General features: G+C 36.4%; 1 long non-coding RNA gene across 1 annotated transcript; it reads left to right on the top strand.

Moving 5' to 3' along the window:
• The first annotated feature begins 19,452 nt into the window (after nucleotides 1–19,452).
• Nucleotides 19,453–21,695, top strand: LOC114301251 (uncharacterized). Its single transcript, XR_014345836.1, has 3 exons — nucleotides 19,453–20,157; nucleotides 20,724–21,214; nucleotides 21,286–21,695. It is a non-coding gene; the product is annotated as an uncharacterized LOC114301251 (long non-coding RNA).
• Nucleotides 21,696–26,275: the final 4,580 nt, after the last annotated feature.

Raw genomic sequence — 26,275 nt, forward strand, 5'->3', positions numbered from 1 at the left:
AATTTAATTATTGAATTAAACACAAAATATATAACAGATGAGATTTTTTAAAAAGTACTGTCATATATCACATAAAATTTTCATCAATTTTTTTCACTTTCAAGCGACTTCTAAATTGGTTTGATAAGTTTCACTATTTTCACTTATGTACATACATATAACAAGTAAAATAAATATAAATAACATTTTTAAAAAAAAATAACCTTACTTATAAGTTTTATAAAATTTTATGTATTTATATATATATTGATAAGTTTATATATATATATAAAGAAATCTGTTAAAACTTTTGTTTTGGTTCTTTATGAGTGGGAGAGATATGCATTACACGAGAGAGATGGGATGTCATGGCTAGGGTTTGGCAGCACCAGCACCACAACAAAAAGTCGTGGATTAGGTTCCTTTTCTCTTTTTCATTATTTATTTATTTATTTATCTTCTGGTTTTTTTGTTTTGATGAGAAGTTCCTCTTGTTTTTTTATTTCAATAAATCTATATAAATATAAAACCCCCATCTTTCTATGGTCTGTTTCATTAAATGACAAAGATTTAATGGATAGGATGGTGAGTTGGTAACAGCCTCTCTCATATATTATGTATCCATCTCTGTATTTTATTTTCATTTTGTTTTCTTTACATAATATTTTTTTTTTCTCACTTTGTTGCTGATTTTATGAATGATTCACTTCACTCACTCACTCGCTCGCTCGCTCACTCACTCACTCACTCACTTGTAGCTCTCAGACCCACCTATTACACCTAATTAAGCAACCAATTGAGTCATCCCATTCTTCACAAGTTAACTAACTAACTCATGAAAATGATTTAATGTGTGTGTACACATATTGGGTCCATCCTCATCCCACTGTCCCCTTTTAATTTTATTTTAGTTTTTGATGCATATCCATTTCAAAATTAGCTCATGTCAACTAACAAACAGTTGAGTATGGAGTCTAAGAATTTAAGGCTCAACCAAATCACTATTTTTCTCCGGTGTAGATATATGTACATATTTCATACATATGAAAAAACTAGATAAAAAATGTAATTTAAATTCAATTCTTATATGATGGCGCACAAACCTTAACGCTGTGTTTGGTTGGGGGATTTGGAGAGGGATTTGGAAAGGGAAAGGGAAAAGATGTGTGAAACTAGGTGAAATATAGATATATTTTATTCACATTTCACCTACCTTTTTCATTTTTCTTTCCAAATCTCTTCTCAAATCCCCCAACCAAACACAACATAAATGAATCTGGATTAGATATTACTATACATGGATTATGTGTCCGTTGCATTGTTGCTTTTTTTTTTTATAACACAATTATGTTTTGATAACTCACTAACTTTAATATTGACATGATTAAATTGTCATTAAATGTTGCGTGAATCTTACTTATAACATGGCTTGTCTTTTTTTAAATCATTCTAGTAGGTTGGAATTTTATTTTATTGTTATAAATTTTATTAATTTATATAACATATATTTTTTAGAACGTATATATATTTAGGAGAGAAAGGGACATAAAATAAATTAAAAAAAAAGAAAAATAAAAGTGAGGAAGAGATGAGTAACTTAACTCACTCTTCTTCAAGTGTTTGAGGGAGAGAGAGAGAGAGAGAGAGAGAGAGAGAGAGAGAGAGACATTGACATTGGCACATGTATGGGGGGACTAAGTTGTCAACATGACCTTCCATTTTCATTTTCGAAAAGAATATAACAACTAAACACTTAATAAGGTACCCCTTATTGGCCACTCAACTGATTCAATAGACAATATAATTATATTATTAGAAGAGAAATGCACTCAAAAGGTCAATGATGTAAAAAGCCTACGTGTCCATTGCCTATAAATTTGTTGAATTAATTGTAGCTTATCACAACGTATGAGCAATAATAAATAAAATTTTATACATAATTCTCGTACAAAATGATATAAGTGATCCATTCATTATGAAGATATGAAAGTAAAAATGAATAACCACATTTAATTCCTTTTATTATTTATCACTATGTTTCAAGTGGCAATGTGGCAAAAAGAATAAAAAAGATTATTTAACTTATCCATGAAGAATAGAATCATGTATATATAATAAATTTGTGATACAATTTAATAAACGATATAAATAAAGAAATAATAATAAAGCATTAATTGACACAATTACAGATTATATACATAATACTAAAAATAAAAAAAAAATTTATGTACTCTAATTTTTATATTCAACACTCCCCCTCAAGCTATTGTGAAGATATTCAATAATCGCAGCTTGTCAATGAATGACTGGAAGAAGCCGAAAAAAATTCAACGGCTAGTCCAAATAAATGCTACAGAACAAATCTGGTAGTCTACTAAATAAAAAAGGCCAAAAAGTGCTTAATACATCAATACCACACCCTAAAAAGGAAAAAGAAACAAAAAAAAAAACAAAAAAAGAAAAAGAAAAAGAAAAAGGACTAAACTGTTCTAGAAGAGTTGCCAAAACATCTATGGCCAGGAAACACCCTGGTCGGCATCCAATAAGATCTTGGTCGACATTAGAGGCCGGAGTTAATGCCTGGAGATAGTTTATGGTTGTGTCAGACCATTGTAGAAACTAGTCGGAACTAATGTCAGGATAGTTTGAGGTCATGCTAGACCATTGTAGGAACTGATTGGAATCAATGTCAAGACAGTTTACGGGGTCATGCTGGATCATTGTAAGAACTAACCGGAATCAATGTCGGGACAGTTTAAGGGGGTTATGTCGCACCGTTGTAGAGATTAACCAAAATCAATGTCGAAACCGTTTAAAAGGGTCATGTCGGACCGATATAGAGAACTGGATGTTGATCCAGTAAGCGTGGCACACACACATATAACTTATGACGTGGTGTTGAACAATGATAGCAACAAATAACTGAGTGCGCCAAGGGGCGGCTTATTAGAAAGTGCGCTAAGATGGCGGCTGTAGTTGTGCGCCATAGGGGGCGGCTTAAGTGGTGCGCCAAGGGAGCGACTTGGGTTGCGTGCCAAAGAAGGCAACTTAGGTCGTTCACATGGTATATCCACATGCTCACCATGATATAGGTATAATATCCACCTCAAACTCAAATAGGTTTGAAGAAACATATTTGAGGTTGAAATAAAGGAAAAGACAAAGTAGAACTGAAACACACAAAAAAATGAATTGTGAGTAAAACAAAAAATATGACAGAGATATTTGGAATATGAATAAACTAGTGGATAGAGGAAGATATCACAATGAAGTGATACTGAAAGAAAATATAGCAGTGGAATGGGTTGAGGGCCGATGAAGCAAAATTGCTAGCTATGAAACATGGGTACTTCAAAAAACATGTTGTACTCGTACCGGGTACTTACTGGCGTATGGTACCTCGTATGGTACTTCTGCATACGTATCGGGTATACGAAACACGTATCCAAATTTTTTCTTCTTTTGGCGTACCTAGATGTACGTAGCATATACCCAAGGCGTACCGTACCTCAATTGAAATAATATTTTCTTCCACTACAGAAATAAAACTCCTTTCACTAGATTTCTTTTTAATTTTTAATTTTATACATAGCATGATTCTAAAATTAAGCTATAGTTTATAAGTTATTTAATATATTGACATTTAATTTTGATTTATACCTTTAGTTTTAGCATTAAATGTTAATTATAGGTTGGATCTTAACAAATTACACTATTTAATTAATTTTTGCATTACTCTAAACTACAAATAAATATTTTTTTTACAAGCGTACCAAGCCGTACCCGTATCCTACTTTTTTTTAGATTTTACCGTATGGACGTACCCGTATCGTACTAGTACCAGTACTCGTACCCGTACTCGTGCTTCATAGATTACTAGGTACTTAACCTAATTCTGACACAAAAAAAAATTATTTGGCTTACCTATGAATAGTAGAGGTCATGTATATATATAATATATTTATGATACAATTTAAGAAATGATATAAATAAGAAAACAATATTAAATCAATTATTTACATAATTACAAATTATATACACAATATTAAAAATAAAAAGATTACATATACTCTAATTTGTATATTTAATATGGCATAATCTTTATTTAGTGATAGAGACAAAAGGCCTCAAGTTGTTTGAAGCTTTTGCGACATGTCATGTCCCCTAAGCTAATATTATACAATACCATGGCATTTGCCACCATTACATTCCATATTCTTTTTTTTTTTCTTCAAAAAAATAAAAAAATGAAATCTAAAATCTTCTCTAAATAATGTTTATTTAGAATTTGTGTCAAGTTTAGGATTAAATGTGGGTAATTCAGTAAAATGTTGGTGCTAAAAATAAATATGGCACTCGGGGTAAGACTTGTAATTGAGATTTTTAGTTTGCTTAGACATTGTGCTGTACAGTTTTGTGTTGGCAATGAGCATAATATGTAGAGAAAGTGAAATACCTAAAACAAAAAATTAATGCTATACAAATAGATTTTTTATACAAAATTTATAAGCATCACTTCAGCTCATAATTTAAAATTTTAAAAAAATGTTATTGCTATACCATTCGGGCTATGATTTTTGCGTAAACGTCCTATTTGTTTACTAATTTCTTTGTAAAAAAGAAAGTGGGCCTATGGTGCCATAATTATCTTTTCTTTTCTTTTTTTTGTCAGCACAATTACTTGGTAAACTAACACTCGAATTAGTATTTGGTTCACAAGAATGAAACAATTATTCTGTCAGAACATGCCTACACGTATTTGGTTCGATAAAATGAAACAAACATACATTTTAAATTGAATCACTATTCACTAATTTATGAGAATGGTCATTTCATTTGACTTACATTCAAAATTATTCCAATCAGCTAAATACTATCTTAAAAAGTAACCTTTGTAAAGTTTTCTACCCCAGCATCAAGCCAATTTTTTTCTCAAATCACATGATTCTTGAATAAGATTAGGGTTTAATAATATGCTTTTCTTGTGTGTTTTAAGTCTGGGGAGAATAATTAATTGGGTGGAGATATCTAATATTGCTTCATAAAATTAGATTACTTTTTTTTTAAAGTCACTTGCACAGTAGTCCTCTGAAAAAAGTTGAGTCATATATATATATATATATATATATAAGTCCACTACTAAAATATGTGGAAAATGATCTCACAAAGCTTTGTGGCTACTGATAAGGATCAGCAGTAGTAATTGATTTTCAAAGATTGAATCAATGCTGTCTTGGGATATACATATACTGCTCTACTCTTATAATTTTATGTAATTAATTAATTAATTTTTTAATTTGCTTAGGAGAGTGTTTAAGATTTTGTCTTGATTAATCGAGTGCATGTAATTCTCTGATCCCATATATAGGAGATAATTACCCGACTAAAACCTTGACGGTGAGGATCTGGATTAATCTCTCGAAGTACATGAGCCCAAGGTTTTAATTGAGGTCATAAGGTTTACCCCAAGCTCCACTTTGATGATCAAATTTATCCATTTTATTTGTTTTTGTGTGTAAATCGTTCATAATAATAATAATAATAATAATAATAATAATAATAAAAAATAAATAAATCAGATATTTATAAGAGTAAATTAGTAATAAATCTAATCTAAAGAAGTTGTAAGGCATTATGTTCAGTAAATATTTTTTAATTAGTGAAAGGTCCATCATTTGTGAAATAGTTTGGTGAGAAATCATTTTTTTTTTGTTTTGAATGACATTTTGTTTTTAATTTTATCCCTTAATTTATCTGTTGAATTTTGTTAACTATCTGTTCAAATTTTTTTGCAACTATTCAAAATATTTCCTATTTGTTCAAAATTTTTACCTATTTGTTCAAAAAATTTCCAACATGTTCAAATTTTTTGACTATCTATTCAATTTTTCCCCTGTTAAAATTTTGGCCCCTGTTGAATTTCACAAAAGCCTATTTTTCTTATCTGTTGAATTTCACAGGCTTATTTTTTTTCTATATGTGTTAATATTTTTTTTTATATCTGTTTAAATTGTGATAGACATAGAGAGGAAATAGAGACTGATCTGTTGAAACAACAATCTTATTTTAATTTTTTTTAATCTATCTGTGTGTACCTATAACTTATAGAGAGTTATTTGTACAATTGTTAGAGAGAGTTATCTGTTGAAATACGAAGCCAAACCAAACCCTATATGTTCAAAAAATTATTATTTTTTCTATCTGTTCAAATCTCTTCTCTGTTTCTCTGTCTCTCTCTATCCCTCCTCCTCATTTTGTCTAACACAAAAAAATAATAATTTAATCTTATCTGTTGCAATTTATTTCTTTATCATTATCGTCATCATCAACAACAACGACTGATCTAAACATAAATAAAAAAAATCAAATCAGAGAGGGAGAGAAAGAGAAAGAGAGAGAGAGAGAGTTGTAGAGAGAGAAAGAGATTGAATGAAACTATATAATGAAATTGAACTGTTGCTCATTCTTAATTTTAAGAATTGACTATCAATTTTTTTTTTTTTAATTTTATTTTAACATTGTCATGTTCATTTTATCTTATGAATTTCTTCTAAAAACGTTTCCTTCATAAAAAATATTGATCTCATGTCCTTAATGTATATACTAGATTGCTTCTGTAATCTTGAATATATCATTTATTATTTTATTTCGAACAAAGTCAAAGAGGATGAAATAGTGAAAAATAAAAAATATTATAATTTAGGTCCTTTACTCTGATGACATTTTTGAATAACAAAAATGTCTTTCAGGTTTTAATTGATTGTTAACTGTCTTGTTGTGTCGGCCTATGGTGATTCTCTCTGTCAATTGTGTTAGCCAATGGTGATTCTCTCTAAACCAGAAATGCTTAAATAACTTTGGTCCCTAGCCAAGTATTAGTGTCTCATTTTTGTTACTCAATTATTTTAATCTTTAACATAATCTAATCATATTATAAGAATGTGACTAGAAATAAAAATTATCTACATTTTTCACCAATACACAATTTATCCCAAAATTTACATTAAAATATGACTATATTAGGTTAAAACAAAACACATATTGTGAATAATTAAGAAGATAAACTAGGATTTTGCATAAATTGAAATCATGAAATTCTATTTTTCATAATAACACAGTCTTCTATCTATTCATCTTTCTTTTTCTTTGATTTCTTTGTCGTTTTATTTATTTATTTATTTCAAAAGCTTTACTTTCTTGCCCTTTTATCCCAATTTTTACCATATAAACATATATATATATATATATATATAACTCTCATGTGCTTATCACGTAGGACAAAATGTATTGGTGAGAAACATGGATGATTTTTCTTTATTATTCTAATTGCATAGTCACATTTTTATCACATAACTAGATTTTGTTAAAAATTTAAAAATGAAATAACAGAAGGGGGATACTGACATAGGGACCAAAGTGGGATTTGAGTAAAAGTGAAGGGGGTTGACTGTTATGATTTCATGTGTAGAGACCAAAGTAGGATTTGACCAAAAGTGTAGGAAGTATACTATCATAATTTCATGTGTAGGGACCCAAGTGAGATTTGGTACAAAGTGTTGGAGTGCAAAATATAATTTACCCTTTATATGAAATGATAAGCAAAATTGAATCGATTTTCAACTACAGATTTGATTTGACAATACTGTGAGAAGATCATAAAACAAAAAAATTGAAAAAAAAATTGAGTGTATCTTCATCTTCCTCGTTGTTATCGTTGATGTAGTCGTCGAAATCGAAAGTGTACCTGACATTCTAGCAGTAGTGGCTCCGCCAAACGTTACTCTTCAGCTCGGAGGTAGCGCAACGTGTGAGATCTGCCTTTGACCTTCGCGATCTGAGACAGACCTTCAAGTAAGTCTTCTAATTAGATACAGACCTCTTTGCTTGATCTCTGCCAAAGCTTCTATATAAGGTTGTGTTGCTTCAATGGAGCTGGCGACGAGAGTCATCGAATATCAATGGAGAAGGGAAATGGAGCAGTTTGAGAGATAGAGAAAGGAGTGATGGGAAAAGAGTGAGAGAGAAAACACAGTTTGGTTTGGTTATTGTGCGTGGGTGATTTTTGCACTATGAAGAAGGGTTGAACTTCGTAGATGAACAACGGGCTTTGGGAATTGAAGATCTGCACAAAATAACAAACGGTGAGGTCGCCCGACCAGGGTTTGGTCGGAAACCCCTCCGATGGTAAAGTCAGAGACTCAGGGAGAGGAAGAAGAGAGAATACAAAGGGTGTATATATGTTCAGTGTGTGGATTTTCGGATCCCTTGAGAGTGAATAGTGTTCACCTTTTATAGAAGAAGGTTGTTTGTCGTTCAAGTCCTTCTCTCTCCGCCATCTGTCCAATGTGTCTTATTCGTGGTCGTCTCCCATTGGAGGAGGACGACTACTCTGCCTGACACTCAGGTGCAAGTCTGTTTTGTTTGTCTCATTAGCGGACATCTCTTATTGGAGGAGGACGACCACTCCGTCTGTCATTCAGATGCAGGTCTGTCATATATGCACCTTGTCCCTCTGCACCTCCATGTCTCCACGTTCTGTTCATACAGAGAGAGAGGAGCAGAGTTGTTTGTCTCTTGTGGGCCCAAGAAAGATCTTCAGTGAATTGGCCTTCTTTGAGTTGGCCTACTCTAGAATGGTTGTCTAACCAGGAGGTCTAACATGTTGCTCTGCCCACTTCGGAGTGGTTGTTTGTCCATCCAGGAGGTTCAACATGCTACTCAACCTACTTCGGAGTGGTTGGCTGCCCGTCCAGGAGGTCCACCATGTTGCTCGACCCACTTTGGAGTGACATTCGTACATTAGGCCGAGCTCCTATGATTGTCTTGCTTCGGAACAAGTGTTGGCCATAGGGCCGAGGTCCAACCTAGCTCAACCTCGGAGTGAGCATCGCATTGGGCCTAGCACCAAGACTTGATTAATTTTTACCCACTTCATTTGGCCCTTGGCTTGTGCTTATGTTTGGCGAAGTGGAAGCCAATTCTGTCACAAACTTCGAAGTTTGGTTGATCACAACTTAATTTGAGCTTCGTGAGTTGGATTCAAATTATTGTTCGGCCCAACGTTTGCGTCTGCCCAATATTTTGTAGCTCGGTTATGTCCCCAAACTAAATGTGTATCTTCACTAGCCTCGTAATTGTCTAGCTTGGTGCTCTTTCAGTCGGCTGAGCATCGTTGCTTGACTTGAAAATATATATACAGAATAGTATATATATATTTTTGCAGTGTTCGTCGACTGGGCCGAGAAATACAGCGACGCTTCAAAGCAGGCCAAGTGTGCTTTATCACAGCTTTGTTCTAATTTGAAAGACATATTCGCTATCTTTTTGCTCTGTCCTACTTGTAGGAGATAAATTGGTGTTGGTCTCAATGCTTGGTTAGCCAAGTCCTGCCCCTCCACTCTGTTCGGTCTCGAAGCATAGCTTGCTAACATTGCTCGGTCATGCAGATCATGCACCACTTTCTTGTTTGGACATGATTAGCACGTCTATTTGTTCAGCTCGTTTCTTCATATATTGGTCGGTCATTTTACCTTCAGCTTAAGAATTGTCCGTCACTTAGTTAGTCGGCCGTAGCAGTTTGTTTGCATAGTTTTTGTTTTTCAACACCGAGTTGCTTGGTCGGCCCTAGTAGCTTTGGCGTTGCGAGTTTGCATTTTTTAATTCGGTTTCTCTACCACCAAGATATTGTCAACCTTAGCACCTCTTATCTTGAGAGTTGTCTAGCACATAGTCGTTATAGTCTTGGTATCGACTTCGATAATATTGACTCTCGTCGAGCACTGTACTCCTTCGACCTTGCTTGTTGTTTGTAGTGTATTTATTTAGTAGAATGTTGCACTTTCAACTTAGTTTGTTGTTAATCTTTTGGTTGTTTACTCGAGCTATGAAACTTGGTTTTGCTTAGCTAGTTTTGACCCGCTTCCTTTGCTCGGTCCATTTTGGAGTGGATGTTAGGCGTCCAATCAGCAACTGTTGCTTGGTCCACTTCAGAGTGAGCATTGAGTGTCCGACCAACTTTCATTGCTTATCCTACATCAGAATGGGTATTGGGTATCCAATCAACCTCTGTTGCTCGGCGTGCTTCAGAGAGGGTGTTGGGCATCCAACCAACCTTTGTTGCTCGGCCTAGGCATTGGGTGTCTGACCAACTTCTGCTACTCGGCCAAGTCGTTGGGTGTCCGACCAACTTTGTTGCTCGGCCTAAGCGTTGGGCGCCTGACCAACTTCTGCTGCTTAGCCCAGGCGTTGGACGTCCGATCAACTTTTGTTGCTTGGCCCAAGCGTCGGGCGTTCAACCAACTTCTATTGCTCGGCCCAGGTACTGGGCGTCCAACCAACTTTTGCTGCTAGGTCCATTTCAAAGTGAGGATTAGGTGTCCGACCAACTTTCGTTGCTCGGCCCATTTCGGAATGGGTGTTAGGCGTCCAATTAACATCCATTGCTCGGTGCGCTTAAGAGTAGGCGTTGGGCATCCAACCAACCACTGTTGCTCGGTCGAAGCGTTGGGCGTCTGACCAACTTCTATTGCTTGGCCCAGGCATTGGGCGTCCGACTAACTTTTGTTGCTCAGTCTACTTCATTCCAACTTCTATTGCTCGGCCCAGGCATTAGGCGTTCGACCAACTTTTGTTGCTCAGTTTACTTCATTCCAACTTCTATTGATTGGCCCAGGCATTGGGCGCCCGACCAACTTTTGTTGCTCAGTCTACTTTAGAGTGAGCATTGGGCGTCCGACCAACTTCCGTTGCTCGGCCCACTTCAGAATGGGTTTTGGGCGTCCAATTAACTTTTGTTCCTCGGCCCAAGCTTTAGGCGTCTAACTAACTTCTATTGCTCGGCCTAAGCGTTGGGCGTTTGACCAACTTTTGTTGCTCGGCCTACTTCGAAGTGGACGTTCAGAGTCCAACCAATCTTCATTGCTTGGCACGGTTCAAAGTGGGCGTTGGGCATCCAACCAACCTCTGTTGTTCTATCCAAGCATTAGACGTCCAACTAACTTTTGTTGCTCGGCCCACTTTGAAGTGGGCGTTGAGCATCCAACCAACCTTTGTTGCTCGGGGCGTGCTTCAGAGTAGGCGTTGGGTATCCGACCAACATTTGTTACTTAGCCCAAGCATTGGGCGTCCAACCAACTCTTGTTGTTCCATCTACTTCAGAGTGAGCATTAGGCGTCCGACCAACTTCCGTTGCTTGGCCCACTTCGGAATGGGTGTTGGGCGTCCAATTAACTTCTGTTGCTCGGCCCACTTCGAAGTGGATGTTGAGCGTCCAACCAACCTTTGTTGTTCATCCCTCTTTGTAGCTCTTCTACTTCATATCACCTTCGTTAGGCTAAGGTCCTTTTGTAATGAAACTTTAAGTTAATAAAGTATCTTCGAAATTTGCCAAGTGTTGGACTTGTAACTCGAACTTTCAATTTCTTCATGTTTATGTTGTTTGCCCCCAGCCGAGCAACAAGGATATAGCCCTACATTGTTCGTTGTTCGGCTAGACTTCGCCTTATGCCTTTGAAAATTTGAGTTGCTCTTCCAGTCGAGCAATAATAGGGAAACCTTGCAAGATTTCCCGTTTGGCCTTAATTGAATTAGTTGTCTTGCCCCTAATCGATCATCATTGTTCGACCGTTACTTGACTCGGTTACACTTCTGTTTATCCCACTTTGGAGTGGAGAGCAAGCTTTGACCTAGCTTCTATTCAGACTTCATGTAGAGGGCTCGGTTTAACCTAGCTTTTGTTTGGTCCACTTCGGAGTGGCATTTGTTCGGCACACTTTGGAGTAGACGGCTAGGTTGAACCTATCTTCATTTTGGCCTACGTTGGGTGGCCTCTATTCAACCCACCTCATAATGAAGGAGTAGCTTCGATCTAACTTCTGTTTGGCACACTTTAGAGTGGCCTTTGTTCATCGCACTTCGGGATGGATAGTTAGGTTCAACCTAGCTTTTATTCGGCCTATATCGGAGTGGCCTTTGTTCGGCCCACATCGAAGTGGCCAACTAGGATTAACCTAGACCTTTGTTAGGCCCACACTAAGGTGGTTGGCTGGGATCGGTCCAGACCTTTGTTAGGCCCACGTCAAGGTGGTCGACTGGGATCAGCCCAGACCTTTGTTAGGCCCACGCCAATGTGGTTGACTGGGATCAACCTAGACCTTTGTAAGGTCCACACTAAGGTGGTCGGCTGGGATCGATCCAGACCTTTGTTAGGCCCACGTTAAGGTGGTCGATTGGGATCAGCCCAGACCTTTGTTTTGGTTGTACCATACCCTTGTTTGTCGTTTTCTCCATCAATGGAGTCTTTCTTTCCAATAGGTGGAACAACTCAATTGCGAGGATATGGTAGAGCTTCACCACATCTAAACTTTGTTCGTCAACACAAATCTCATCTTTTAGAAGAGTCAGGAGCATCTATCCTTTGTCATTCGTCTTCTCCATCATTGGAGTTCTTCCGTCTAGTCGGTGGGACAACTGAATAGTAGAGATTCGGTGGCGCTTTGCCACATCTAGACTTCATTCATCGATACAACTCCAGTATTCTGACACTGTTAGGATTATTGGTTCTTTATCATTCGTCTTCTCTAATATTGGAGTGCTTCTGTCTAGATGAACAGACGAGTCAGTAGCAATGATGCGGTGGTGTTCCATCATATTTGGACTTTATTCTCCGATGCAGATCTGGTTCTCTAACACTTTCATAAAATATAGTCCTTTATCGATCATCATCTCTTTCATCGGAGTCCTTTAGAATGAGGCATTAGAATGACTAAACAATAGTACAATGGTGTACGCCGTGTCTGGACTTCATCTGTCGGTGCAGAACTGGTCTCTCTATATCTATTAGTGCAGATCTTGTTTTCCGGCACACTTTAAAGTGTTAATTTTTTATCCTTTGTCTTCTCTATCAACAGAGTCCTTCTCTATAGTGGCAACAAAGGTATCTCTTTCGTTCCCCTCACCAGAGCTTGTCATAGAATAGTGTGGTACTTTCTCCCTTTGGTCACTGTTGTCTCTATCAAGGGAGCTATGTTGGGGTGACTCGCCGACGATGGCATGACGTTGCTCTACTACATCGGTGGTCTATTCGTTAAGGTCTGCAAGGTTTTCATGCCTTCTAGGGAATGCTGGACCGTCATCTTTGGTTCTCTCCATCGTTGGAGTCCTCTCTGCTAGTCCAGAATGGGGTGTATTTTCGATTCTCATCGCTGGAGTTCGTCACGAAGCAATTAGTGGTTTTCCCACAAACGGCGCCAATTGTGCGGAGGTGATTTCCACAATATGAAGAAGGGTTGAACTTCATGGATGAACAACGGGCTTTGGGAATTGAAGATCTGCACAAAATAACAAATGGTGAGCCTGTTCGACCGGAGTTTGGTCGGAAACCGCTCCGATGGTAAAGTCAGGGACTCAGAGAGAGGAAGAAAAGAGAATACAAAGAGTGTATATATGTTCAGTGTGTGGATTTTTGGATCCTTTGAGAGTGAATAGTGTTCACATTTTATAGAAGAATGTTGTTTGTCGTTCAAGTCCTTCTCTCTCCGCCATCTGTCTAATGTGTCTTATTCGTGGTCGTCTCCCATTGTATGAGGATGACCACTCCGCCTGACACTCGGGTGCAGGTCTGTTTTGTTTGTCTCATTAGCGGACATCTCTCATTGGAGGAGGACGACCACTCCGCCCTGTCATTCAGATGCAGGTTTGTCATATATGCACCTTGTCCCTCTGCACCTCCATGTCTCAATGTTCTGTTCATACAGAGGGAGATGAGCAGAGTTGTTTGTCTCTTGTGGGCCCAAGAAAGATCTTCAATGAATTGGCCTTCTCTGAGTTGGCCTACTCTAGAATGGTTGTCTTACCAGGAGGTCCAACATGTTGCTCAGCCCACTTCGGAGTGGTTATCTGTCCATCCAGGAGGTTCAACATGTTACTCAACCTACTTCGGAGTGGTTGGCTGCCCGTCCAAAAGGTCCACCATGTTGCTCGGCCCACTTTGGAGTGACATTCGTACATTGGGCCGAGCTCCTATGATTGTCTTGTTTCAGAGCAAGTGTTGGCCATAGGGCCGAGGTCCAACCTAGCTCAACCTCGGAGTGAGCATTGTATTAGGCCTAGCACGAAGACTTGATTAATTTTTACCCACTTCAGTTATGGTTTGGAAACAATATATATGTGAGTAGTTTGGTCATTTTGTGGGAACCTTGTTCTTATGAACAAAGTATTTTAGAATGTGAACTTTTAAACAAAGAAAATTCATAATTAGATTACCGAGTGCCCTAATTATAATCATATTTTTTTATTCATAATTTTCTTTTTCAAAATAAACGCATGGTAAGTACAATTCATGAAGTGATGTATTTATGTCATCCTAATCTTCATTACAATTGATGAAGTCAATTATTGTAGGGAATAGTTATATATACTAATTATCTACTTAAGCTTAGATAAGTACAAGGCTGGGTATTGTTGCTTGTTAATTGAAATCACTTGTTTATGCCCATTTCAATTTGATTAACAACATTAATACTTATATTATTGAGATTTTCACTTCAACTATTTTGGGGCTGGATAATGTTTTAATTGTTTGTGGGTCATATTATACTTTGTTTGTTGAGATTTTAAGATCGGTTATCGTAAGAGTGGATCAAGTTATGGTTATTTTTTTGGGGACTTGTTGTATATGTGTTATTGGGCCTTTTTAAAAATATATATAATTTAATACTATTTGTAAATTATGACCTTAAAAAAAAATCTTTTGCAACCAAAAAATTTTTTTAAAAAATGTGTGGCTGCTTTGACTTGTTAATTGTGGGTTTTATATTTTTACTGAATGCAATCACTTGATGCTTGCCTTGAAGGAAGGCATCTTCAAATTGCTGAATCATACAAAGAAAAGGACATTTGAATTTCTTAGATACAACAAATACAAATTGAGTTAGAATTCATATTACACCTCTGAAAAATTATATTGCAGTGAAACAATCAGCTTGACTTTTCGAAGTTGGGTCCATCTAATGGTGTTTGTGAAATTTCTCTGATTTGTATGTTTAACTGATTGGCCATTGAGTGTGAACAATATGGCATTTTTGGCCATTAGGAAAAATAAAAATAAAAATCAATCAATTTATTGGCTTATTTGCTTATCAACAATGCTACATATTCTCAAAAAACACAACCCCTAACTCATCTGTTATTGGTCCAGGAAGGAAGAAAAAAAAAAAAAAAAACATGATTGGTCCACATCATTTTGGAGGTCCCCAACTTTGGGGGTTCCAATCATTTTTTATTTTCTTATTTGGATCATATCATTTTTTTGTTTTTTTTTTTTTTTTGCATATTTTTTCAAAAAAAAAGTTACTTCTCAAAATAGGTGTAAATTTGAGTACTAATTAATACGTGGGAGAGGCTTTTGTGGGGCTCATCATGGGTCTCGTTTCAATAATCTGAATCGTTCAATGTATAGAATTTCTCGAGTACTTGATGCCTGCAAAAAATCATGTTAATAAGATATCGGTAGGTCCTTGATCGGAATATATTTTTGTCAATGATAAATGTAATTTTAAAAATAAATTGTTAAAAAAAATGTATTCCGATCAAAAAGTTACTGATATCCAATTAATGTATTTTTGTTTTGTTTTGTGCAGGTATGAAGTATGCGATGAATTATACACATTGAACAGTTTGGATCATCAAAACGGAACCCGTAATAAACTCTATAAACTCAACAATAGAAAAGTCTCTCCCTTAATACGTGATACTCTTAACTAGTAAGATAATGCAAAAATGATGAATGAGATTAATTTTGGATCATATTCAGTGAACTGAGTTCTACTCATTTCGTGACTACTGTTTTATTACTTTATTGGTTTGGGAGCACTATATCAACATATTAAATTGTTGTTTCAAAAATATTAAATAAATAGGGCAATGCTGGGGACCCCAGTGGGAGCCGACCCCCAACACCCCCAGTGACAGTTGGCAACTGTCCACTGGCTCAAAACCCAAAAAAAAAAAAAAAAAAAAAAATTTCAGCCAATCAGAGATGACCCCAGCACCCCATTGGGGGTCCAACTCATTTTTCAAATAAATAATATAAGTAGAGGTGCAACTTTAGTGCCCTAACCTAAACAACTCAAGTCCAGCAAAAAAAAATTTAAGGCTAAGACTGTATCATTTTAATTTTAAATTAAATTTAATTCTGAGTGCGTCTTTCTACCATTTTATTTTTGGGAAAATTATTACGAGTATAAATGCAAAAATTTTACTTGTTCATTTCAGGTAGCAATTGTTATATAACATATTGCACATATCTAAATATCTATAGTTGAAATTTTTGGGCCAACACAGATCGTATGGTTTATGCAGAGCCCATGAGTGGTGGGTTTAACGGCCTTTTTAGCAGAAGCCTGATGGGCTTGGCCGAGACCATTGCAGCCCAAAAGACAGTCATGTTCGACCAGCTTATAAAACTGCTTGATTTTGATTTTAATTTTAAACAGTAATCACTCCGTTTGATTTGAATTTTTAAAATTAATTTTCAAGTTTTTAATTTATATATATATTTTTATTTTTAGTGATTTTTTCTAATATTTAGTCAATTTTTTTTCTACTTTTTAAATGCATCTAATTTACATTTATTTAAAAAATAAAATATTTGTGAAATAATTTGTTAAAAATCAATAAATATAAGATTATGTAATTTTACAATAAGGGCAGTCATGATAATTTTTTATATTTATTTTTTATCAATAGCAAATTATTACAATATAAAGAGAATTATATCAGAATAATCATAATTCAGTAATTATAGAAATTTAACAACCAAACAACACTATAATCACATAAAGGAGAAGAAATAAATAATAGGATGAATTATACTGATAGTTCTTATAGTTTGAGATTCGCATCACTTTAATTTCTAATTTTTTGATTATGACAAATTTGACCCTAAATTTTGAATCTTGTTCCAAATAAGGACAATTGAAGATGTTATTGCTCAATTTCAAGGAAAAAATTGTCAATTTGATAAAATATAAACTAATTTGATAAAAATAAATGTCAAAAAAATATTTTTGAATTTTTAAAAATTATTTCTACCCACCAAAAATAAAATTATGTAAAATTGATAAATCTTTTACACATTTATTTATTTATTTTATCAAATTAATTTTTGTTATGTGTTTAAATAATGATCATGTAATGGGTGGTTGTTAGGCTTTTAATGTGTAATCGATATATTTAATATATGAGATGTTTTTAGTTTTGAATTTTTTGATTTAATGGATTGGTTTAATGATAATATCAAAGTTGTCTCCATATTTGACTTTTGAAAAAATAGAAACTAATTTAATGAAAATAAAAATAACCATCCATTATATGATCATCATCCGAACGCATTATAAAAATTAATTTGGACAATAAATAAATAAATAAATGTATAAAAAATTTATCAATTTTACATAATTTTATCTTTAGTGGATATAAATAATTTTTAAAAATTCAAAAATATTTTTTTGACATTTATTTTTGTCAAATTAGTTTATATTTTATCAATATATATATATATATATATATATATTAATTGTCAATCGCCACCTATTATTTGGAACGACTTTACCCTTAAAATTAAGCAATGGTATCTTCAATTATCGTTATTTAGAACAATATTCAAAATTTAAAGTCAAATATATTACAATTAAAAAACCAGTGATAAAATGACATAAGTTTCAAATTATAAAGTCGGTTAATGTAACTCGTACTAAATAATATAACAAAATGTCTCATAATAGAAGAGAAATTATCAATTCTTGTACAAATATGTAATGTAAACCCAACAAACCCATGATAAATTGGATAAGATCACTTTAGCTAATTCACACAAAATTTGTCCTTAGAAAAGTGTTGCGCAGCATTAGCATATGACAAAAGGGCAAAAAAAAAAATAATAAAAAAAAAATTCTAAAAACTTTGATATTTATTATGCAAATTAAATAAACATGGCCCCATAAAAAATGGAAGCAACTAAGAAGGTAAAATAGAATTATGCTTAAGTCTCTGCAAGAAAAAAGACATACAGCGACGTTTTTTTCATGACGTTTTTCAAAAGCGTCATCAAATAAGTCCAGATTTTTTCAAATTCTAAAAGAATTAAACTAAACCATCTTGTTTTGTGCGCCAATTATTTCTTTTAAACAAAGCTATGGCATTCGTTTATCCTGATTGAACAGAGGCGTGACTTTAGGAAGAGAGAGAAATCGAGGCGTTGGATCTTCGATCTCCATCAATTCTTCGACTGTTTGATCCGAAAAATCTTGTTCTACTCTTGATTTGAGCGTATATCTTCCTGATTATTCGAATCCCTATGATCTAAATCGATCTAGGGCTCAAGGTTAGGGTTTTCTGGTGCATATATCTTCCAGATTGTTTGAATCCCTATGATCTAAATCGATCTAGGGCTCAAGGTTAGGGTTTTTTGGAGCGTATATCTTCCAGATTGTTTGAATCCCTATGATCTAAATCAATCTAGGGCTCAAGGTTAGAGTTTTCTGATATAGATTTGCTGCATTCACACAAGATCTATAAAATTTCATGGCTAAAACTAGCGATTTGGAATTATTTTCTCTTGATTTAGTTGATTTCCAGCTTTTTCTGCTTTTGTTTTGTGTTTCCTCCTTTTGTTTCCTTTATTCTTTCTAGTCCTTGTGTGGAAAACTCTTCTCTTTCATCATATTGAGCAGCAGCAATGGTGAATCGATTTATCTAGGGCTTCGAGTGCGGTGTTAGTGTCTCTAATCATGTACGGGACAAACAAGTGGCATTGGATGTGGATCGTTGGAAACAGTGAGTAGAAGCTCAACGATGAAGAGATGCAGATCTGCTCTCTCTTCGATCAGATCTGTTCTCTCTCTCTCTCTCTCTCCCTGATCTGCTAACATGGTAATATCAGACCTGCTTTGTCTCTCTCTTGTCCATTATTTTGCCTTTTTTTGGAATCTCATTTTGGCATTTCTTGCCTGCAAGAGAGTGTTCATCACACTTCTCCAACATCAGTAACCTATTTTATATGCTGAAAATGTCAATTTAACTTTGAACAACTGTCACTTTGGAAAATTATCTTCACTAGTTCCGATAAGGTCAAGGTAGTCGTTTACTATCTTCATTACTTTGGAAAATTATTAGTCAACAAATTCATGCTCTTTGCTGAGCATGAATATGTTTAAAATATTTTGTTTTCAGAATTTTATATTCATATGAATCTGAAATATCAAAACTATTATTTTTGGTGATACTGTGATACACAATCTAAGTAAGTATCTAACTGTTATTGTCTGACTTTAAATTTCCAGATTTTTTTTATTGTTACTTCACTGGCAGGGGAAATCCAAAGTTCAATTTTCACAACTACAGAATTTGGTCATTTCTTGGCCTTTTGATGACAACTTACACTGCATGGTACTTAACCATTGCTTCTTTTCTTCACTAAGTGCTATCAGTGCCCTCACAAGCCTTGACAAGTCTTCCTCCCTATCTACCATTACCAACATCAAATTCAAGAATTTGTAATACATATGGAAGTGTGTAAAGAGATTGCCTTTTGTAACCTTTTTCTTTTGTTCCCTTGAAAGTTGTGTGTCAATCTTCTTTTTTCCCTATATGATTTTAATTTCTAATCAAGCAAGAGAAATGTTTTCTGTTATGTTGTCAATTAGGAGGAAGGCATTGACTAATTTCTATTATGTCCTCAAACTTTTCTGTTTCTTTGTTTCCAGGAGTACGACGAGTTAGATTTTGTCTCAAGATTTTTGTACATCGAGCATGATTCAATAATTGTGATAGTTTTGGGACATGGGACAAAAGAATTTGGGAACGAAAAATTCGTAACCCATTATCTATGCCAATCAACTGATCACAAACATAATCTGCAAATTTAGGCCACCCTATCTAGTGAGGTTGAACTTTGACTTAAAACTTATATTTTTATTTTTATGTCACCTCATTAATTAGGTGTGTATGACTATTCCAGACAATTTGATGGAATTTGAAATACTAACACATTAGGTTTATGCAGAGGTCTCCATTTGCACCAGCTCTGGCCGAGGCACTTAGGGACAGGGTGTTTGGTGTGGATGATTCTGAGTGACAATTGCATATAATTTACCTTGCCAATGACATTCTATTTGACAGGTACACTTCCAGTGCTATGCCAAATCTTAGTTCAACATAAATTTGAGTGCTGTTGAAATGAATTTGATTTTGGCTGCTTTTCTGCGTGTGAATACCTATTGCTTTATTTTCTTCTTCTTTATTACATCTATTGCAGGATTCTTATTCACTGATATTTTCTGCCTCTTAAATGCTTCCACTGCTTCATATCTCGTGGTGTCCACTGGCTACTCGAGTACATTATTATGTGTCCTTCCAAATTTGTCATATAAAAAATAATAATAAAATTTGATTTTCCTCCCAGATAGAAATTTCTTTTTAAGTTTGTTCAACTTGATACAATGATATTACACTAGTGTTTTAATGAATATGTGGTATTGATCTATCCTAGTAATTATATTTTGGCAAGATAGCAATGTTCTTCGATTTTGATGATATAGTAAGGGGAATTAAAATCGAGCTATTGTGATGCGAACGCAGGAAATTATTTCTTTCTTGAATGCTTCTTAATTGTTTAATCTTTTGGCTATCAATGTGTGCATTGATGCTACATATGTTTATCTTTGGGTCATTCTTGAAACATGCAGCTTGCAGCGTAGGATCAACCCTCATGAGCTTGATAATGAGGCACTTGCATTTAAGCCTGTTTTAGGTTCCATGCTTGCTAGGATTTACCACAACCCTCAAACCAAGGAGGAAAATCAATCACGATTGCAGAAAATCTTACAGTTCTAGGCTTCCAAGGAAGTCTATGATCATGTCACTATTCATGCGCTCGAGAATGAGATGATTGGTGGACCACCAACGAATTTCTTTCCAATATTTGGTGGTTTCTACCATCAGATATTTGTTTCTTCTTTTTTTCAAGTTACCATTATAATAAGCTTTCATTCACTGTTTGTTTACTTGTTCAGGAAGCGGAAAAACTTACACTATGAAGCCATTGCCCCTTAAGGCCTCTCGAGATATCTTGAAGCTGATGCACCATACTTACTGGAACCAGGGCTTTCAGTTGTTTTTCAGCTTCTTTGAGATATATATATGGAGGAAAACTTTTTGATCTCCTCAGCGATAGAAAGTAGGTGCTGTTATCATATCCTGCTTTGGAATTACCATTTGCGGTCTTTTAATTTCTCTCTACTTATGCAGGAAACTTTGCATGAGAGAGGATGGTAAACAGCAAGTTTGCATTGTTGGTTTGCAACAGTGCAAAGTGTCAGATGTGGAGACAATCCAGGAGCTCATAGAGAAGGGAAATGCTACAAGAAGTGCAGGCACAACCGGTGCAAATGAGGAATCATCACGTTCACATGCCATTCTTCAGCTTGCTATTCAAAGGTCTGCTGATGGCAGTGAATCTAAACCTCCGAGAGTTTTTGGCAAGCTCTCCTTCATAGATCTTGCTGGAGGTGAATGAGGTGCAGATACTACTAAAGGTTCAATCTTTTGACTCTTTTGGCTTATCTTCAGATATTTATTCATCAATGAAGGTTCAATTTGTCGACTCCTATGGCCTGCAGATCCATGATTTTGACATACTTCTTTCATATTTGTAGGAGATGAACCTATTGGTTGAGGCAGATCAACCAGGAAATCAGTTGGATGATTATATATCTAGATTGAATGCAATCCTGTCCCAGAAGGCTGCTGGCATTTTACAACTACAAAACCGTCTGATGTCTAAAGGTGCATAATGTTCTAGTGTCTTCTTTTGATTGCTAGACCAGTATATGTAATTGTTTTCTATGTTGTAGATTCCATTCTTTTTTCAGTGCTCCAAATACTGTGACTAATATAATTAAAATAATATTAAGATTTTTTTTTTTTTTTGCACAATGATTGTGGACTATCATTTGATATGATTTTATTATTTGAGTGGGAGTTATTATTTTATATTAGTGTTATTCAGTTTTATTAGAGGTATTTTTTTTAGTTCATTCGCATAAAATTAGCACAATTTCAAAAAAGAAAAAAGAAAAAAAAGGGATACCACGGCGTTTTAAGAAACGCCACCTAAACCTATAAATTAAACGGTTAGGTTTTTCAAAAAATATAATGGCGTTTCAAAAATGTCGCTAAATATCACAGTGACGTCATAGTATGTTAGATAAGACATTTGGCCGCCTATACTAATATAACGACGTTTTTCAAATGTCGTAAAGTTATAGCGACGGCCGCGTCATCGGCGTTTGGTACTAAACATCACAAAAAGAATTAGCGACGTTTTTAATACTTATAGTGGCGTTTTTTAAACGCCGCTAAAGGTGAATTTTCCTGCAGTGAGTGCTACCATGTTTGGTGACAAATTATTATTTGACTAGGAATATTTTGATTTAATATAAAATAACTTCAAATTATTTAGGTTTCTATTTTTGTTGGATAATTATTCTACAAGAATCAAGAATACTTGGTGTACAAAACTTGTAATTAGTTTTCTAATATTTTATTTTCTTGCTCATAGGGTTGTTAGGGCTATTATCATTCTAAAAAAAAAATGCAAAATTTATAACTATGAGTGTGCTTTGATTATTAGTAAAATTAAAATAAAATAAAAATAGTTTCCTTTCTTCGTGTTTGGGGTGATTATTTTTGTTATGTTATTTTTAGTTCTACAAATTTCCTTACCTCAATTAGTATTAGAGTCTTGCATTCATTTAGTCTCAATGTAAATATAGGACGTATAAAATATTTGCTCTTGAGGCATTGTCTCAAGGCACTCAAGTGGGACGTATTTTAATAGATCTCGTATACATAATGATGAGTGTAAAGGGTCAAAAATTAAGTTCCAAATTAAGTATGGGCCTAAGTGCTGAGTTCACCCCCAGGAATGAAAAATGAGCATGCAAGGGAAGTGGGCCAACAGAAGGCCGAAGCAGGTCTGACCCGCCGAGGGTCTAAACGGACTCCATGAAGGAAAATGCCTAAATCAAGTTGAAGAGGTAACACATGCAATGGTCAAGTTGCGGAGGGAACACTTGCGACGATCAAGTTGCTGAGGCACTTCGCCTCAGCGCCACCATTACCCAATAATGTCGGTTCAGCCACCATCTGAAGTTGCTGAGGGAAAGACAAAGCCGAAGAAACTAAGTTACAGAGGCGACACTTACGACAGCGAAGTTGCGGAGGCACTCTGTCTCAGCACTGCCATTCGAAGTATTGTCGGTATCGCCGCCACTTGGAGTTGCTAAGGGAAGGAGAGAATCGAAACAACCGAGTTGCAGAGGCATTACTTGCAGCGCCCAAGTTGTAGAGGCACTTTGTCGACGCCATCTCCAATATTGTCAGTTTTGGCCATTTAAACTTGCCACGGAAAACAACTGCCGTAGCAACTATAGCCGCCAGAACCAATTTACAAAGGGAACATCTCGCCGAAGTGATAGCAGCCTTTGGGAAAAGCTTTCCCTCTGCAAGAAGAGGCTAATGCTTGACGCTGATAGCAGGCCCTAAGGCATTACTAACCCAGGGTTGATAGCAAGCCCTAAAGTTCATTAACTTGTGCTGATAAAAGACCCCAAGACTTACTGGTTTGAACTGATAGTAGGCCCATAAATACCAGTTTACTGCGACGATCCCGCGAAGATGGGAGCAGGGTAGCCGAAGTATAAGGGACTCCCTTTCCATTACCTAGGTCATGGATTTGCCTTAGTCACATAGACAGGACTAAGGAAGCCCCCTTGGGCTTGGTACTAAAGCATAACATAGATGATAGCAGGCTTGGTTGTGGCTTTCGCCCTCGGAAGCTGGGAAATTTGTGGTTAGGTGGCTAAGGTTGGAGGCTTCACTGAGGTGAACACGAACATAGTCGATAGCAGACTAATGGAGTCTTGAGAATGCATGTACTGGCCAAGTAGAACTGAGAAGGCAAGTGTAGCGGCAAACACTCCCGCTGTAACTGCACTTGTTGAGGCTCAAAAAGGAGTTGCAGCGCCAAACATTTCCATCGTAACTACATTGCTGAGGCTTAAAAAAAGGTAGTTGCGGAGGCAAACAGATAGTACACAGTACATGCAGGGGGACACGTGGCATCTTCAGCCTGGTGGCTCAAGGCCGAATATTCCATGTGATCTTCTAGGACACATGTCCTCTCTCTGTTTGGTCACTTGGTGTCCTCTTGGTACCAAGGAAAAGCCTATAAATAGGACCCATTTCCCAAGGTTCAAGAAGAGGAATTTTGGGAGATTTGGGGAGATGCTGCCCATTTTGGTACTGCCATACATTTCTTCTTGAGCCACTTGTTTCACTTTCACCCAGCTACACACTCTCCAACTCCCAAATAGTTGCTGCTGCTCATTCTCCAGCCACTTCCATCATTATTTGACCATTAACATAGTTTTGTCTCTCTAATCATCTTACTAACCTTGAACCCCCCTACATTTTTGGCGACTCCACTGGGGAGGCTACTTTGTTGATGGTTCATATCTACAGTGGCTTACACACTTCACTGGAAATGATGGCAGAGGATAAAGTTTAGCAACCCCCATGGTAGCAAGGCTCTTCTAATAGCAGAGCAACACATGCGGAGAACCGTGACCACAGTGTTATAGTTGAGGCAGTCTAGTCACTCCAAGATACGTAGAGGGAGATCCTAGAAGTTTTGCAAACTCTCGCTGAGGTTATTATGGCCATGGCTTCTAGACCAGCTCCATTGCAAGCACCTCCGCCTATAGCAGTCCCAAAGCCAGTGCCAAACCTGTTCTTTGAGGTTTGGGCTCTGATCTAGGTGCCTCCGGTGGTACCTCAGGTGAACAGTACGGTCGTTGGTTCAGCTACCCAAGAGCAGATTGGTCCATTCCAATCCACTTACTTCGTTACTCTAGCCGAAGTACAAGCTATGCTCGAGCAAAAGCGTAGCAAGAAGCAACTGCCATTTCTCCTAGACCCAAATGTGAAACCCCTATACTCTCAAGAGATATTGACCATGCTATACCCAACTGGGTATGTAGTGCCCAAGTTTATTAAGTTTGATGGTAAACAAGGCAATGCCAGAGAACACGTGGTGAGGTTCATTGAAACTCTTGGTGTCCATGGCAGTGACCACTCTCTGCGCCTTCGGGAGTTCTCCAAATCACTTACTGAGAGGGCTTACAACTGGTATGTGAACTTGGCTCCTAACTCGATCAAGAGTTGGGAAGAGATGGTGAACAAGTTCCACACGAAGTTCTTCCAAGTCCAAGAGAAAGTTACAACCCTCACACTTGGGCGAGATGTTCAAAAAGAAGGCGAAGATATACTGGACTATGTTAAGCGGTTCCAAGATAAGGCTATTGACTGTCATGAACCAGTGGATGAAACCCACTTAGTTAGTATATATGTGGAGGGTGCCATACACGACTACAAAATTTTCTTGGTGAACCATAATCTGTCTACCTTTCTAGCCTTGATTAAGACAGCTAGGAACCTCAGTACCATTGGTCCCTATCACAGATCTCATGACAGCCACAGCTACCTTCGTCGTAGCGGAGTTGCTGCGGTAACCTCTACAGGAGGGAGCCGCTCGCAAGGGGAGGCGCCATCCTCTCGAAAGAGAAAGAGTTATGAGGACAAAAATCCATATCCTTGCAGCCTTGAGAATGTTAAGGCCTTGGTTAAAGAATGGGTAGCTAATGGTGAACTTACTTTGCCTTTGGTTGATGTCCCTCCAACCAAGAAGGACAAAGAAAGTCCAGATTATTGTATCTATCACAGAACCACCAGACACCCTACTAGGGATTGTTGGACTTTGAAAAGTATCTTCAAAAAGAAAGTTGACACAAATGAGCTGAAGTTCAAAGATACCAGTAATCGTGACGTAAGGAAGGACCCTTATCCTAATCACAAAGAGAAGGGAAGAATGTACATATGATTGGGTACCTTGGGCCTATGCATGATCAAATGCACATGGCGTCCTACTATGATGAGTTAGAAGAAATTTCTAGTGGCCAGCTCCCTGAGATAGTACCTGCAGAGGAAAAATTCACAGAGAATACTCATGCTCAGGCCTTGCAAAACTCTATTAAGTTTCATACCTTCTTTGACCAGCTGGGGTTAAGCCAAGCTGCCAGGTTGGAAGCAACAAAGGCCTTCATCAACATTTTTGAAGTACACCATGCCAAAGTTACTGAGGTCAAGAAGTATGTGCCTCGGCATATCTAGGAAGATT

The sequence above is a fragment of the Camellia sinensis genome, chromosome 12, assembly GCF_055761805.1.
Source record: "Camellia sinensis isolate YWXY chromosome 12, ASM5576180v1, whole genome shotgun sequence".
Classification (NCBI taxonomy): Eukaryota; Viridiplantae; Streptophyta; class Magnoliopsida; order Ericales; family Theaceae; genus Camellia; species Camellia sinensis.